The sequence below is a fragment of the Crassostrea angulata genome, chromosome 2 (genome assembly GCF_025612915.1).
Source record: "Crassostrea angulata isolate pt1a10 chromosome 2, ASM2561291v2, whole genome shotgun sequence".
Lineage (NCBI taxonomy): Eukaryota > Metazoa > Mollusca > Bivalvia > Ostreida > Ostreidae > Magallana > Magallana angulata.
The window spans coordinates 55,618,263-55,633,073 of record NC_069112.1 but is presented as its reverse complement, the minus strand read 5'-3'; the positions used below and the strand labels follow the sequence as shown (position 1 = coordinate 55,633,073).

At 29.6% G+C, this 14,811-nt stretch overlaps 1 pseudogene; it reads left to right on the top strand.

Annotated features, from left to right (window-relative positions):
- Positions 1–14,811, top strand: part of LOC128174518 (adhesion G protein-coupled receptor E3-like) — a 48,383-nt pseudogene that overhangs the window by 31,150 nt on the left and 2,422 nt on the right.

The window sequence follows — 14,811 nt, the reverse complement described above, 5'->3', positions numbered from 1 at the left end:
TGCGGCATAGTATGCTTACGCTATATAAACCCATTGTATACTATGCAAAAATAGATGAGTATTAAATATATAGCGACAAACTGACAGGAGGCATAATAATATAAGACAGACAACTGTAGCAGGTCAGTGCCGTATAAGTTTTTGTGAGTATTTCGCGTTGTGTTTATTTTTGTTTTGAGACTGAATTTGACCTCTACTTTAAAAATTAAACTTTACTAAATTATAGATAAGGTATGAACACGACTTTAATCTCAATATAGATAAACCAGATATAATAAACCAAAACTCAAAGTAAATGAAAACCAAGATTAACAACCCTTTATAAATTTATAATTACAAAATAAGAAAACAAGTCAATAGCAAGTACCTAAAATCCCCAACCCTAAAACCTATCTTTAACAGGGACCTCAAATAGACGGATGAGACAGGGACTCAGGAGAAAAGTAGCTAGCGAAACCAGCCGTCTCCCTCGTCAAATAAGGACTTACACGACTTTATATACGGAAAGAGATCAAAGGCAACTGTCAATAAAGTTATTGGTTTACGTATAAAGTGGGCGTTACCAAAGTAATAAAATTAAATCACTTCGGGATCGAAATACTAATTATAATTAATAGAAACGAAATCCCGATCTACCACACAACAATTAATGTGTTCAATTATTATAATATAAAGCAACTAACTAATCACCTCATTCAAAAGTTTGATACAATACGTAGAATCAAATATACCGTTCCGTACATTTTAAAGTTAAAACCATATACCGTTGTTGAAAATCTTGCGCTACTTTGTAAATACGGTTAAAATAAATACAGTTTCTCTCTTTTGAAATCATTTAAAAGTGCGTCTCTTTTTTCGCTCAATATTTATACTACCACATATCAGAAGAACACATAAAGGAAGTTTTAAGATGATGATGGCTGGATTACATGAATTGCTTCACTAAGTGTTTTGTGGTAAATTGCCACTTCTTTGAATAAGTGATACTCCAAAAAATGCGAGGCTATTATTTCAGTGTTATTATTAAAATGGCTTACACCAAAGATTTTGAAAGACTTAAAGGAGAAATAGCAAAAGCAGATTCCATATAGTTAGAAAAAATATTTTTTTCTTAATTTAGAAAATTATTCATGTAGAGGGCATTATTTTGAACATGATTGTTTCATTTCTTCCTTATATCCTATTACTAGGTTACATGTTAGATTGCCCACGGGACACACATGAAATCTATTATGAGCTAATGATGTGCAATGATTAATTTTTCTTTGATGCAATTGTAAGAGTCATGCCATTATCTAGATATGGAATCTAAATACGCCAGGCATCATCTTGGTGATGATCTGGAGCAAGACTTCTGAAAAATGTGAATTTACAATGAATACAATAAAAGTCTATTTAACAGTTTCGTAGTTTTAAAAGTCCATGAGAAACGCATTTTATCTTAAGGATATGTTTATTTCTTGTTGTTGTGAAATGCTGTTTTTCAGCAATATAGCACAATCAGAACTATTTCTTACCTGAGAAAATAAATGGGATGTCTTAAAATATTGCAAGGGCTTATTCAAACGCTCATTTATATTTTACAATTTAATAGTTTTTTATAAATTTAACTTCTTGAAGATTTTAAAATTTGCTGCGATTTTTAAGACATTCCAATATATTTTAATAAAGACCATATTGACAGGGTAAAAAATACGGTCGTTGAATAAATTTAATAAGAAATCATTTATCATGAGGCTCAATTAGATTTTGCAAAATACTTGACGATCAAAAACTTATTGAAAAATTATGAATTGAGTAAGACAATCTTGAGAAAAATAGGCAGTCACACTCTACCAAAGATCACAAAAATAAACGAATGCCGTCATTTGGGGATACTCAATAAATAAAAAAAATCATATTTTGCTGGAATAAGCAATTTTTCTCTAAATATTTAACCGTTTTCGTCTTAAAAGGTGACATTGTATTTTTAAACATTAATTGGGTCGGTTTATTAATTAATTGCCAATGTTTATGAAACAACTGACTAAAAAGTCGTAAGAAATTAACTGCATTATACAATTAATTGTTGTATATGGTATACTTAGGAAATGTCAAAGTGCTCAGAAATGCATCAACCGTTTTGAGTATTTGAACAAAATATTTTTACAACCTTATATGTACATGTTTTCCATATTTCTTTTGTTTTGAGTAAATGACTTATACAGCTTTAATTGCATTGCAGACTCTCACTAAAGTTTTTCAATTACACCACAGACTGCTTTTTAACATCCCTGCTAGATTCGTATAACGGCAGTTGCACGGAGTGGTGTGATGATAGAAGTTTGAAAGAGCATTGTTATGTAAGTACTACGTATTATATTTTCATGCTTTACTGTGTCTGAACGGTTTGCTTTCGGTACTGGCCACTATTCTTTAATAGTATTTTTTTAAACTTTTTTTTCTGCTAATGAATTAAGTTTGCAACAATGTTATCAGATTTGTTAACCGAGTCAGGTTTGTTCAGTTATTATGATTATCTGGCGATCCAATCAATAAAAGTACTAGTCTACAGATCTAACTACACTTTGATCTATAGATTAAAATTTTTAATATTTAAATGATGACATTAAAAATAAAGCAAATATACATATATACTTTTACTTTTTTACTTAGTTTTACTGATGTACTATTTTATCTGATGTACTATATTATCTAATTAAACTACATCGCTGTTATTTGAACAAAAACAACAATTTGTTATTGATAGATAGGTTTATGACTTTCAAGTTTTTTCATAAATTTTTTCATTATTTTTTTACAACATTCATTGTGTTCTAATTTACTCGCCAGTGTTGCAAATCCGAAATAAATCACAATATCATGTGTTAAACTTATTAACATGTTTAAATGTTAAAAAAATCTTCCATCGCTCGAATGAAAGAAATTTTTCATTAAAAAAACGAATGTAGTGTCAGTATACTGAATTTAACAGGAATTCACGAAGGAAGTACTTAGATTGTATTTTATGGCTTGAGTTGTACACTTGTTTGTTCGAGAGTAGTTGTCGTCTTTATTGTAATTGTAATTCTCGTAGCTAAGTACTGTTTATGAGAGCTCTTAAATCTACAGTTCTGAATTGTTCTTTAGAATGGCAAGCACTTGTTAACATACTTTGTAGAAATAAAAAAAACAAATCAGGATATAATGTTCATAAAAGTGCAAAAATGAACTGAATAAAGATTTGATATTCATAAATATTTTGCAAAAAGGACAGTTGTTTAATAAATTCATTTATATGAATAAATATCTAAGGTAATCTTGAGACAATAAATGGCAAATTTCAAAAATTAAGATTTGATTAAAATAGAGTATTAATGAAACTTTAATTTCATTTATTTAAGTAACTATGTTAATAAACTATTATATATACATCTACTGTTCCACATTTGCTTTATTTTTAACTAATGTTAATAATAGTGTCATTAATTTTTTTTATGATTGTTGATATTATTATTCTGCAAGTATTACTTATAGCCAAATTGGTAACCCATCAAGACTGCAGAGTAAAACATAAGAGTACATTAGAAATTCTATTATCTTTTCAAAGTGAAAGAGAGAAATAATTAAAAAATAATTATATTTTCGAGGACATTTATAAAGAATTTAAATATAATTCCCAAGTTATACAGGACTGGTCACGATCAGTAGTATTTACAAAAAAATATATCATTTTTATATTTTCAGTTTCAACAATGATGTCTATTGCTTTTGGCGATCGTCAGAATATGTTTAAGACTGTTCTTTGTCTTAACATTTGTATTTCATCAAGCTTTGCTTACGGTGAGTAAAGAACAAATTAACAATGTTTAAATATCAGACATTTTGCATTAAACTAATTTAGAAACAGGTGTTACCGATGATTTTTTTTTTCAATGGGATAGGGGTAGCAAGGTAAATCCTAAATTATTAACTTGAAAATGGGGAAAACTGTAGATATATGTGTCAGTTTACTCTTTAAATGTGTTTTGTTGTGCTAGTCCATATTCCAGTTATATGCGGCGTTAAAAGCCGTCCAAAATGTACATGTAAATACTAATTGGACATATACAGGATATGCATTTGACAAGGTACTGGATGATTAGAAATGATGACTATATTTAAGAACATTAAAAAACTGCGACAAAATTAATCTTTTTTTCTTTTAATTGTAGAAATGGCCATTTTTTAACCCAACTTTACGTCATTTTCTATGTTAGTTCAAACCTTTATGTTTTACATCAATGTAACGAGAAAATAGAGTAATTAACAAAACTCTCTTGGCCAAAAAAAAAAAAAAAATTTATGTCGTACAACGTTAAAAACAGAAATTAAAAAAAAATAAATGTAACGTTAACTAATATATTCATGTGGTAATGGTGATTTAAAGGAACAGGAGGCTATAAATATGTTGTACAATTAAGCAATTAATTTCATGTAACATGTACTATAATTGGAAATCGTATTTTATTTCTTCTTTTTTTCACTACTTCTCCGAGACAATTATTAAATCAAGAAAATCGATTGCTTAATTTAAATGTCTCGCCGCTATGAGATCTGCCATTGGAACTTTATTATATGACGTCACACCATCTTTTACGGTTTGTTTTATCAACATAGCATCAGTATAATCAAATCATGATATTCACCCCAAATGAAAAGTTCTGGAAATATTTGAAACAAGATCGATCTGAGACCCTTACTTTTACCTTTGACTTTTCCACAAAATTACAGACCAACCTCAAACGAAAAAAGTTCGTTAAAATCTTAAAGATGTTATTGTCAGAGAAATCGCCGCGTAGATGTGGAAATTTTCAACAGATACCAAGTATCTTAGAAAATATCTGCCATCGTTATTTCGTCATAGTAATTATTATTTATAGAATGTAATTTAAGCATAAAATTTACTCGAAGTAGTTTTCAACATTGAATTATAGTTGTCATTTATTTAACAAAAATGCATATATTTATGCATACATGCATTTATTCTTTAGATCGACTTGTGAACCTAAACATTATCAATTTTGTTCTGTCGGATACTTGTGTAAAGAAAGGCATAAACCAGTTTTTTATTCAGAGCACTATTTTCATTGCATATGTGAAACCAAACCAGAGTAGATGGTGTGACGTCAAAAAAATCATTCTTTTTTGGTTTTGAATACAAAAGAGTTCTTCATTATGTCAGCCACCAGTAAATACAATTTCTCTATCTAAGGTTTATTTATTTATGTAAAAAAATGTATTCTTTCGTTTCCATTTTCAATATCTGGGGTATCATGTAAAAAGTAAAACAAGGGAAATGGAGAATTGCGAATAAGATGTAACACTAAAAAATCTGAATATTTAAAAACTTACACGAAATAATGTACATTTCTTTGTTTTTCTTTAGTTAATTTAGCGCTTAGTAAACCAACACATCAATATCCAGAAAGCTACAATTACAACACAAATTCAAGCAATGCTGTGGATGGGCAGAAGTCGGATTTATACGTCTATGATGGGCAATGCTCACATACCATTTTAGGACAAAACGCCACCTGGTGGGTTAATCTTACCAGTATTTACAGCATCCATGATATCCGGGTATATTACCCCAATGGTATGTTTCTGTATAAATTGTTGCAAAATCACTTTTAAATACTTTTAAAAACTTAAATGACATGATACCGGTCTTTTTTTTAATTCTGTATCGTTGTTTAACGAGGGCCTTGCGCAAGGCTAAGTCTTAATAAATTTTTCAACGTTATTCTAGAAACCATATACTCTACATCAAAATATCGTGCGAGTTATGTGTGAGTCTTTACTATAGGTTTCATATGGAACATTTACCAAAATGTTTTTGTTTCAAAATAGCGCTCGGTATAACATTTCCCAAAATAAACCGTGTTTGTTAAAACAGTTACGTGTATAAATGTACACTTATGAAAATATAGCTAGAAAACAGTAATCATATAATTTCATCAATGTTTTTTAAAAAAAAAACACATACTTAATTGAAATTCATTAAAATAAAACTTGCAGAGTATGCATTTTATATTTTGTTATATTACTACGAGACTCAAATACATCATGCATTGTACATCAAACTTTTATGTATGGTTTTATAAGAAAATGAAAATCAATTCTGACAGTGTCATAATTTTTAAAGAAACATTTTTACCACCGATAAATGTAACTGAAATATAATTTGGTTGTGTACAAACATCATACATAACCTCGGACATTGGTTGAATCCTTTTGTACATATGTCAATATAGTTCTGTTTTTTCGTTTCGATTATTGTTGTGTCTTACATCTTATTGTGAACAGCAAAAAAATGAGGTGAATTTAGATAAGTTTGGATTGAAGAATGCTCGCTGACATGAACTTTGATATATTTCTCTTTTTTTAAAAGAATAAAAATAAACAGGAACACATTTTCTGAAATGCATAAAAAAAAGCTGAATAGAATTCCAGTTGATATACAATCAATGATTTTATCTATGAATGTAATAATTCATTACACAAAACATGTGTCCCCTATTAACTTATTTAACAAAAAGTATATAAGAAAATTTAGTTTTTGTGCTGTGGATTTTGTTCTAGTGTACATTTCAGACCAATGATAATTACTATAGATTACAAGAACTAAGACATTCTAAATACTCAATTAGAAATACATGAGTATAGCAATGGCATGTACATAGTTATCTGCAAGGAAGCATTTTTTAAAGGGAAAACTTAACAATCGTGTCTTACAATTTTTAACGTTTTCTATATATTTGTATTTACTAATTATAGTTCATATTAATTATTAAAAGTTAACATTTTCGATAAAGATTCATCCTGGAGTGTCCGGGCCAAACAAATGCGCTTGGAATTTTCTATATACGTCTCAAACACAACCAGCAAATCAGATGGGGTTTTGTGTTATACAGACGACGACTTTACTCTGGACACTTTTCCAGACGTTTTTGATACACAATGTCCTCTGCATGGACAATACGTCATTTATTACAACGAGAGACTGCCCAATCCCAACGTTACCTACACCTACTACTATCCTCGTTCTGTATACATCTCTCTTTGCGAAGTTGAAGTGTATGGTACGTATTTCATGCGTATAACAGGATAATTTACAGAAAAGAAAAAAATATTCCATTAAAATTGTAACGTTTTCCAATTTACAATTACTATCCTAACAAATCTAAATTAGGGTGTCGAGGATAAGTAAATGCAATTGATACATGTATCTATATGCATAGGTTTAAATGGTGCATATTTACATGTCTTGTATACATGTATAAATATATGTACCTCCATGCAATTTATTGGCGCAGCTATTTCAATTGGGCTGTCATTTTGTTTGGAAAATTGATTTCATCAGTGGGCGACGATACATACCTCAACCGCCAAGCAAATTGGTTTATTAATTCTTCCACTAAAGTTATTTTTTAAAAAATATCATTGACTAAACAAAATGTAAATCCTTTCAATGATGGAATGAAAACAATTTTAAGAACAACATTTTTTTCTTTTCTAATCATCCTCTGCTAGATTTGGCCTGTTAGCGAAATAACCGAATATATACATTGCATGTTGTTCCAACTACGAAGTTTTAATTGATAAACTTTGTTTTCTGTGTAAACAACACGTAAATGAACAAGATGAATAATTGGCAGGTTATACTGTTTACATGAAATAAGAACGCATTATAATTGTCGATTGTGAAATCAGCAACAACATTCTATATAATCAGAGTTTGAAACAAAGTGTTTACCAGTCAATAATTTGACACACCATAAATACCCCTTATGACTTATCAGCTACTTATTTTGTTACCGTTTGAAGTTTTTACAATAATATTCTGACTAGTTATTTCATCCTTGTAAAAAAATATTCTGGGTCTGAAACCATTATTTAGAAAAAATAGTTTTGCATTAAATTTAAATAATTGAGACCGTTTACTATGTCAATATTCAGAAAAAAAATAAACTTACTTTCATCTTTAACTATAAAGTAATTAAAAACAAACCTAAATTTTATAACCAAGAATTTAAAAAAAATCTTTATTTGTTTAGGGTGCCCTGTACCTGGATACAACGGTGATGATTGCTACATTTCTTGTTCTGACCCCGATTGTCGCAAAAGTCACGTCAAGACGGGCACCTGTCAGGGCTGTGATTCGAGATATACAAAACATCAATATGTATTTGGTATTTACTTCTCATGAAATAATAAATTTATGAATGAAATAATAACGATATGTTAACGTTTCAAACTTCCATTTTTTATATTTAATGTTGCTTCAACATTATTTGGAGGTTAAGCATTACTGTTTCGTCATATATTTGTACCTCAACATCGAGGGTTCGTAACAATAATGATACCTAAACCTAAGATATTGCTACAGAAGGGCTTAAGTGTATTCTTTGACTTTTGAAATCCGTAACAAAATAAGCTAAACATTAGAACATATGTGTAAATGACATTCTACACCCATGTATATTCATACATGTTTGTTAGTAAATTATCTCCATTCTTAAAGATTTGTGAACTGAATAAATTTCCTTAATGACACATTTTGCTATAGTTAACAAATGTATGTGTTTTGAAGATCCTAAAGAATTGATGAGTTGCAAAGATGAACAAATATATGGAATATTATGGAATACTACCATGGCGGGAATAACTTTAAAAGAGCCGTGTCCTAAATATCAAAAAGGTAGCCTAGAGCAAATTGTTATAAAAAGTTGTATACAGTTGTTATTTTTTTTTTAAATTGCAAAAACAGTTTTAAGTTTTTACCTACCCGTGTATTGTTACATGTATAACTTGTGTAGAGACGTTTGTTCATTGACGTACTCTCTTTCTCTCTCTCTCTCTCTCTCTCTCTCTCTCTCTCTCTCTCTCTCTCTCTCTCTCTTCATCACTCTCGCTTTCTCTCTCTCTCTCTCACACAGACTAGAAGATACGTTTTAGAAGATGGATACGTAAGACTTTATCATGAGATTTCTGATTCATACATTTATATACTTTATTATTCTAGATACATAAAAATTAATATTTATTGTTACAAAAATTATTCAGTTAAATATAGTTACGTCGTAATCGCTATATTGATATAAAATGTTAGTAACTATGTAAAATTTTGTATAAATATACACTAAGTGTATTTTGATACGATCGTTTGAAAACTTGGTGTCGAGTCTTTTTTTTTCTTTTTTTTTCTTTTTGCTGTTAACGTTTCCTGCGCAAATGCACATAAACGTAAATCGTATAAAGATATACAAAAGATACAACACAAAAGATAATATTTACTTCTCCTTACATTTAGATAATCTTATAAATCAACTCATTCCGATGTCGAATTTTTCACACAATATTCTTTAACAGCTTTAAAATTGTTGTTTAAGGACATCCTCGAGTAAATGTCCTAATTTTTTCTTTTGAATTTTGTCAATACATTTCTCGATACATCACCAGGAACTTCTTGATTTTTGAATTATATTAATTAAAAATAACGATTTTCTTTGTTATTTGCTCTCTTGAATATGAAACTTTATATGAATCATGCTGTGTAATATTCAAAGATAGAATTAATTCCACTAAACTGTGTATCAGTAATCGAAATGCTTCTAAAAATTGTTCACGTCTGGATCCACGCATTATTGAACTCTAGTCCTGTTCAACCAGACGCTCGGCTGTCTCCGTTAATCTCCGACTACGAAGAGAGACTCTCTGCTAGTCGGAGATTTACGAATATAGCCGAGCGTCTGGTTGCACGAAACTTTATTGAACACTGGCGTAGGAATACATACAACTACAAAATATAATTAAATTGTTCGTACTTTATAAAATCTGACTATTTTCAAGGTATTTAAAAAACATTTCCTTGAAAACCAATGGTACAGCATACAGTTCACCGAATTTATCCATTATTTTCAAGATCTAAGTCTTGTCAGCGGTGATGATTTGTGCTCAGGTCCAAACACTGTTTCACTTTGGGTTTGCCAGAGTAACTGCATAGGACAGTTGATTAAAATCAACTCCCAAAAAGTGGTATATAAGAATGTTTCTCATAGTATAATTTGTTATGTTTATTATTCATATACAAACAAATCTAATCTAGGAGTAGCAACAAGATTTTGTGATGAACATGGAGAATGGGAACCTCCTAACTTTATCAACTGCACCAACGAAGCTTTGGTGAATGCATCGTCACTTGTAAGTTACCTTACATAATGCATAAACAATGATTTATTACATCATGAGTGTATGAATCATTTTTTATTGTAGTAAAAATCTTTCAAAATAAGTTTTGTTTTTTTTCAAGTTGGAAAGTATCATCGGAAATGAAACACAGGATCAAGTAAACAATACTCTACAACTGATGAAAAACCTGACATCGTCAACAAATGGAATCGGTGCTGGTGATCTGAGTTTGTCCCTTGGTGTTTTAGAGAAGATTGTAACAGTAACCAACGCTACAGGATTACCTATCGAAAAAGAGGTCATGTATTGGAATTATCTACGTTATAACCTCTCATTCATTCACCTATTATTAAAAAGTGTTGGACTAGAAAATTGTGAAAAGTCGGCGAAAACGTTTCCCTCGTTATCAACACTGAATAATTGTTTTGACCCTTTTCACTCAAAAGTACTGATTATTTTCTTTGTTAAAGTGATATGATTTTAAAATGTACGTGTACCTGTTTTCTATGCATGCAGCAAAAACTTAGAACAGTAGAATAAATTTGTAACTAACACGTTCAAAGTAAATTTTGTTTGTGATTCTACTTGCTTATTTTATATTCAATGGCAATTCATTGTTCCGTCCTTCTCCTTTTGATTTATTCAATGGAACATGTTCAAAGCACTATGTAAATCTTGCCTAAATAGTCGGATTAACATGTGTCATAAGAAGCGTTTACTCATAAACTGTTTCACTAAGTCTTGTGTTTCTAAAATATGTAACTAAAATTATCAACAGCAAACTAGTTATGACACAAATATTTGCATATGGCTCTCTTATTTCAGTTCTCTGATTTTAGGTGAAAGATAATTTTATGTTTACCGCAATTTGCACTTAACGTCCATCGTCTTAATTTGTTGATGTATAATGTCCATGTTATCTTTATTAGCGTATACCTGAATAATGCACAGACACAAAAAAGAACAGATATTTCACGGTGTTGGAATAATTAGTGTGTCTTTTAGGATGTCGCAATATACAGCTTACAATGTATACAAAGAATACCGTTCACAATGTCAATTTCCTTATAAATTTAACAGTAACGATATTTTATATGTTTTAATTAATTTCAGGTATTTTACGCTGTTATTGATAACATTTTATCGCCCAATAACTCAAACTCTTGGACTACTGTAAGCAAAGAGGTAAATTTACATTATACAATATTGTAATATAAATCAAAAACAAATCATTTGGTATAAATTTTTAATGAAGTTCTTGTATTTGTGTATTTATTAACTAAATATGACAAAGTTAAAAGTTGTCATTACTTAGAAGAGCATACTTGTGGCCTGGAGCACAATCAATCCATCGTTTAATGTCAAACCTGAAAGATTTATTATATTAACCAGCTTAATATTTCGATCATCTGTGCATGGTCAACACTTGTTCGAGGTCATTGTACAACACTTACTGATTTTCAGAGTGAGATGCTACAAAGAATTCTAACAGGAGTTCGAATACGCTTTCGTTTAAACGAACACAAACATAATATTCAATGTAAATAAGTATTTTATGTCAAGTATTTTGAATTGTTCTTTTGTTACAGAGTCCAAACATCTCTGAAGCGTACAATATTCATTTTACAAACAATCCAAAACTCTGATTTAAAAAAATTGACAAATGATAAATTTATCTGAAACTTTAATTTTAACACATAATGTAAGGAAAGTTTAATAATTTAGGTACGGAAATAAAAGTTAAAATAAACATGGCATGCATCTAGCAGACAAGTATAACGCTTCATTGTGGTTTATTTGCTCACTAATATCAATTAGTATTTTACAAAATTTGTTACTTTTAGACAGAAAAAGACCCCAGCTTTCTCCTAAAAAATATGGACCGTTTCAGCAAGATTACACTCCAAAACGACAATATTACAACGACTAAATTTAACGGATCTAATTTTGGTAAAAAGCCATTTCCTTATCGTTTAGAATTGCCAATACATGTAGAAGAAAAAACACTGTATAAATTGATGTTTTTTTTTTAAAGAGCTTGTTATCAACCGGGCAAAAATCGATGAAACGGGAATACGTTTTCCGGATGAACAATCAAACAACGTTTCTCTACACTCCGAGGAAATTTCTACCTTTCTAAAATTACCAAAACAAGCATCAAACGCTACAAAAGGTAAAAGAACTTTTTTTTGTTCGTTATATGCATTTATTGTTAAAGACAATTATGTAAAAACACGATTTAATAACAATTATTGATACTGGAAGAGTATTTCAACTAATCTTTCAATTTTTTTTATTTATTTTTTTTTTTAATGTTTCCACAAGCGATCAACTATGTTGCTGTTCTATATAGAACAATGTCAGATATTCTGGGATCTGATTCTAACAGGTAAACTGTTAAAACAAGTTTTCAGTTTTAGTTTAAATCTTTATTTACATCTAGCTAAATCTGTGTTAATCTGACAAATACTCAAACATCTGATTTGATATCATCATAATGTATGATTTTTTTTAATTTGCTTCGATACTAAACTTAATATATCTTACTCATATCTTTTTGGAAACTCAATTAAACCAACCAGTAAAGGGTTGAAAGGCAAACAGGGGGAAAAGTCTAAGCAAAGATCCTTTGTCAATTCCCAAATATTGTCCCTCACGACACAGGAAGACCTAGGAGTGTTAAATCCACCTCTCAATCTAAAGTTTGGACACACTGTAAAAGTAAGATGTCAGAAATATGTGATTTTAGTTTACAGTTGGCATAAAGTTATTTTGTAAAATTAACTTAAAAGTTTCCTATTATTGCCGACGTGTAAAGTGCAATTAACCTAGGTTAATTCAATTGGTTTATTTAAGCTGTTTTTTTATATTATTTGTAACGTTCATTGTTTATTTAGAATACGTCTACAGAAATGCGCGCTGTATGTGTCTCCTGGGATTTCAATCTAAAGTATGTGATTGTGAACAAATTGTTTTCTCTGATTTTAAAATCAAAGCCTGTTTTTTTTTATACAAAAATGACAGCAATATGATGGGTATTTTTAAATTCATCATTTTTTTAAAATTATTATTCAATTCATTTACTAGTAATCAATTTTAGTAAATACATTTTATTAATTTAAATTGATCTTAGTAATTTTAATTTAATTTCAACATTAATTTTAGTAAATGGTCGGAGGAAGGATGCACTGTGAACCAAACAGATCGTCAGAGAACAGTTTGCCAATGTAACCATCTCACAAACTTTGCTATTTTAATGAGACCATACACTCAGGTATATGCCCCTTTTTTATACAAATAGAGTCAAAGAAATTAAAAATGAAATTTGCTGTTGATATTCCAAGCTATCTTGACTACATTTCAGGTATCAGAAGAAAGTCCATTCTTAAAAACGATGTCACTTGTTGGGGTAGCTCTCTCCATAGCTTTTACGTTTCTTACTTCTTTGATTTACATCCTGACATGGAGGTATGTAAGACTGATTTGTATTATTCATGCACAAATATAACTCAAGCGAGTATACATGTACTACAGAAATTCAAAATCATCTTATTGTGTGTAAATTTCAGATTTATCAGGAGTGACAAAAACATCATGATGCTGAATATCTGTGGATCGTTAATACTGTCGTATACAATATTTATATCGTCGGTGGAACAGACAGCGAATGAGGTAAAAATCAATTTCTACCTCCTGATAAGTGATAGGTATATGAGTGTACAATGTGAATATATAACATCATAATTAAAGTACAAACGTAGATCTTACAAAAAAACATTCAAAATAAGTTGATAAAATGTATAACATAAAATACTCATGTTATCTGGTAACCAATATGTGCATATATAATTCTTATACATTTGATATATACATGTATATATATATATATGTACGTAGATTTTATAAAGAAAAAAACAATGCACAAAAATTCATAATGCATTAAACATCATGTAAAATTGTACCTAAAATATATTGAAAATTATTGGATTCATATTTGTAAAGTAGTAATCTGTATACATGTACCGACACTGAGTATATATCTAATCACCGGCGTTTAATTATTTTTTTATGTTTCAGGTTGCTTGCGTCGCGATAACGGCCATTATCCACTACTTTTTCTTAGTGTTATTCTTCAGTATGCTCGGGTTAGGCGTTTATTACTTCATGAGTATTACAGTGACTTACTATGCCCTGTATGTTGCAAACAACTTCAAGTCGAAATCAAGGATTCGTTGGTTTCTGGGTGGAATCTGGGGTATGTATTTGAATGAACCTTTCACGAGTTGGATTTAACCTGTTAGATATATTTTCATATAATGTAAGATATTTCCTTTTGTTTTATTTAAATAAATCTTAAAATTTTAAAAAGTTGTATAGACTTTTCAAACATTCGTTTAAGTGACCGATTTTTTTCTTTATTTTATTTTGTATCATAATGCGATGAAATTTTAATTTTCGGGGGTTGGTGGGATCATCACAAAAAAAAACCCTCATTTGAATTATATCTTCAGACTACATATGCATTCACATAAACAAAATATAATTAACAGCTGAATAATTCTAATACAATTTCTATGGAATCATTACAAGTTCATGTAT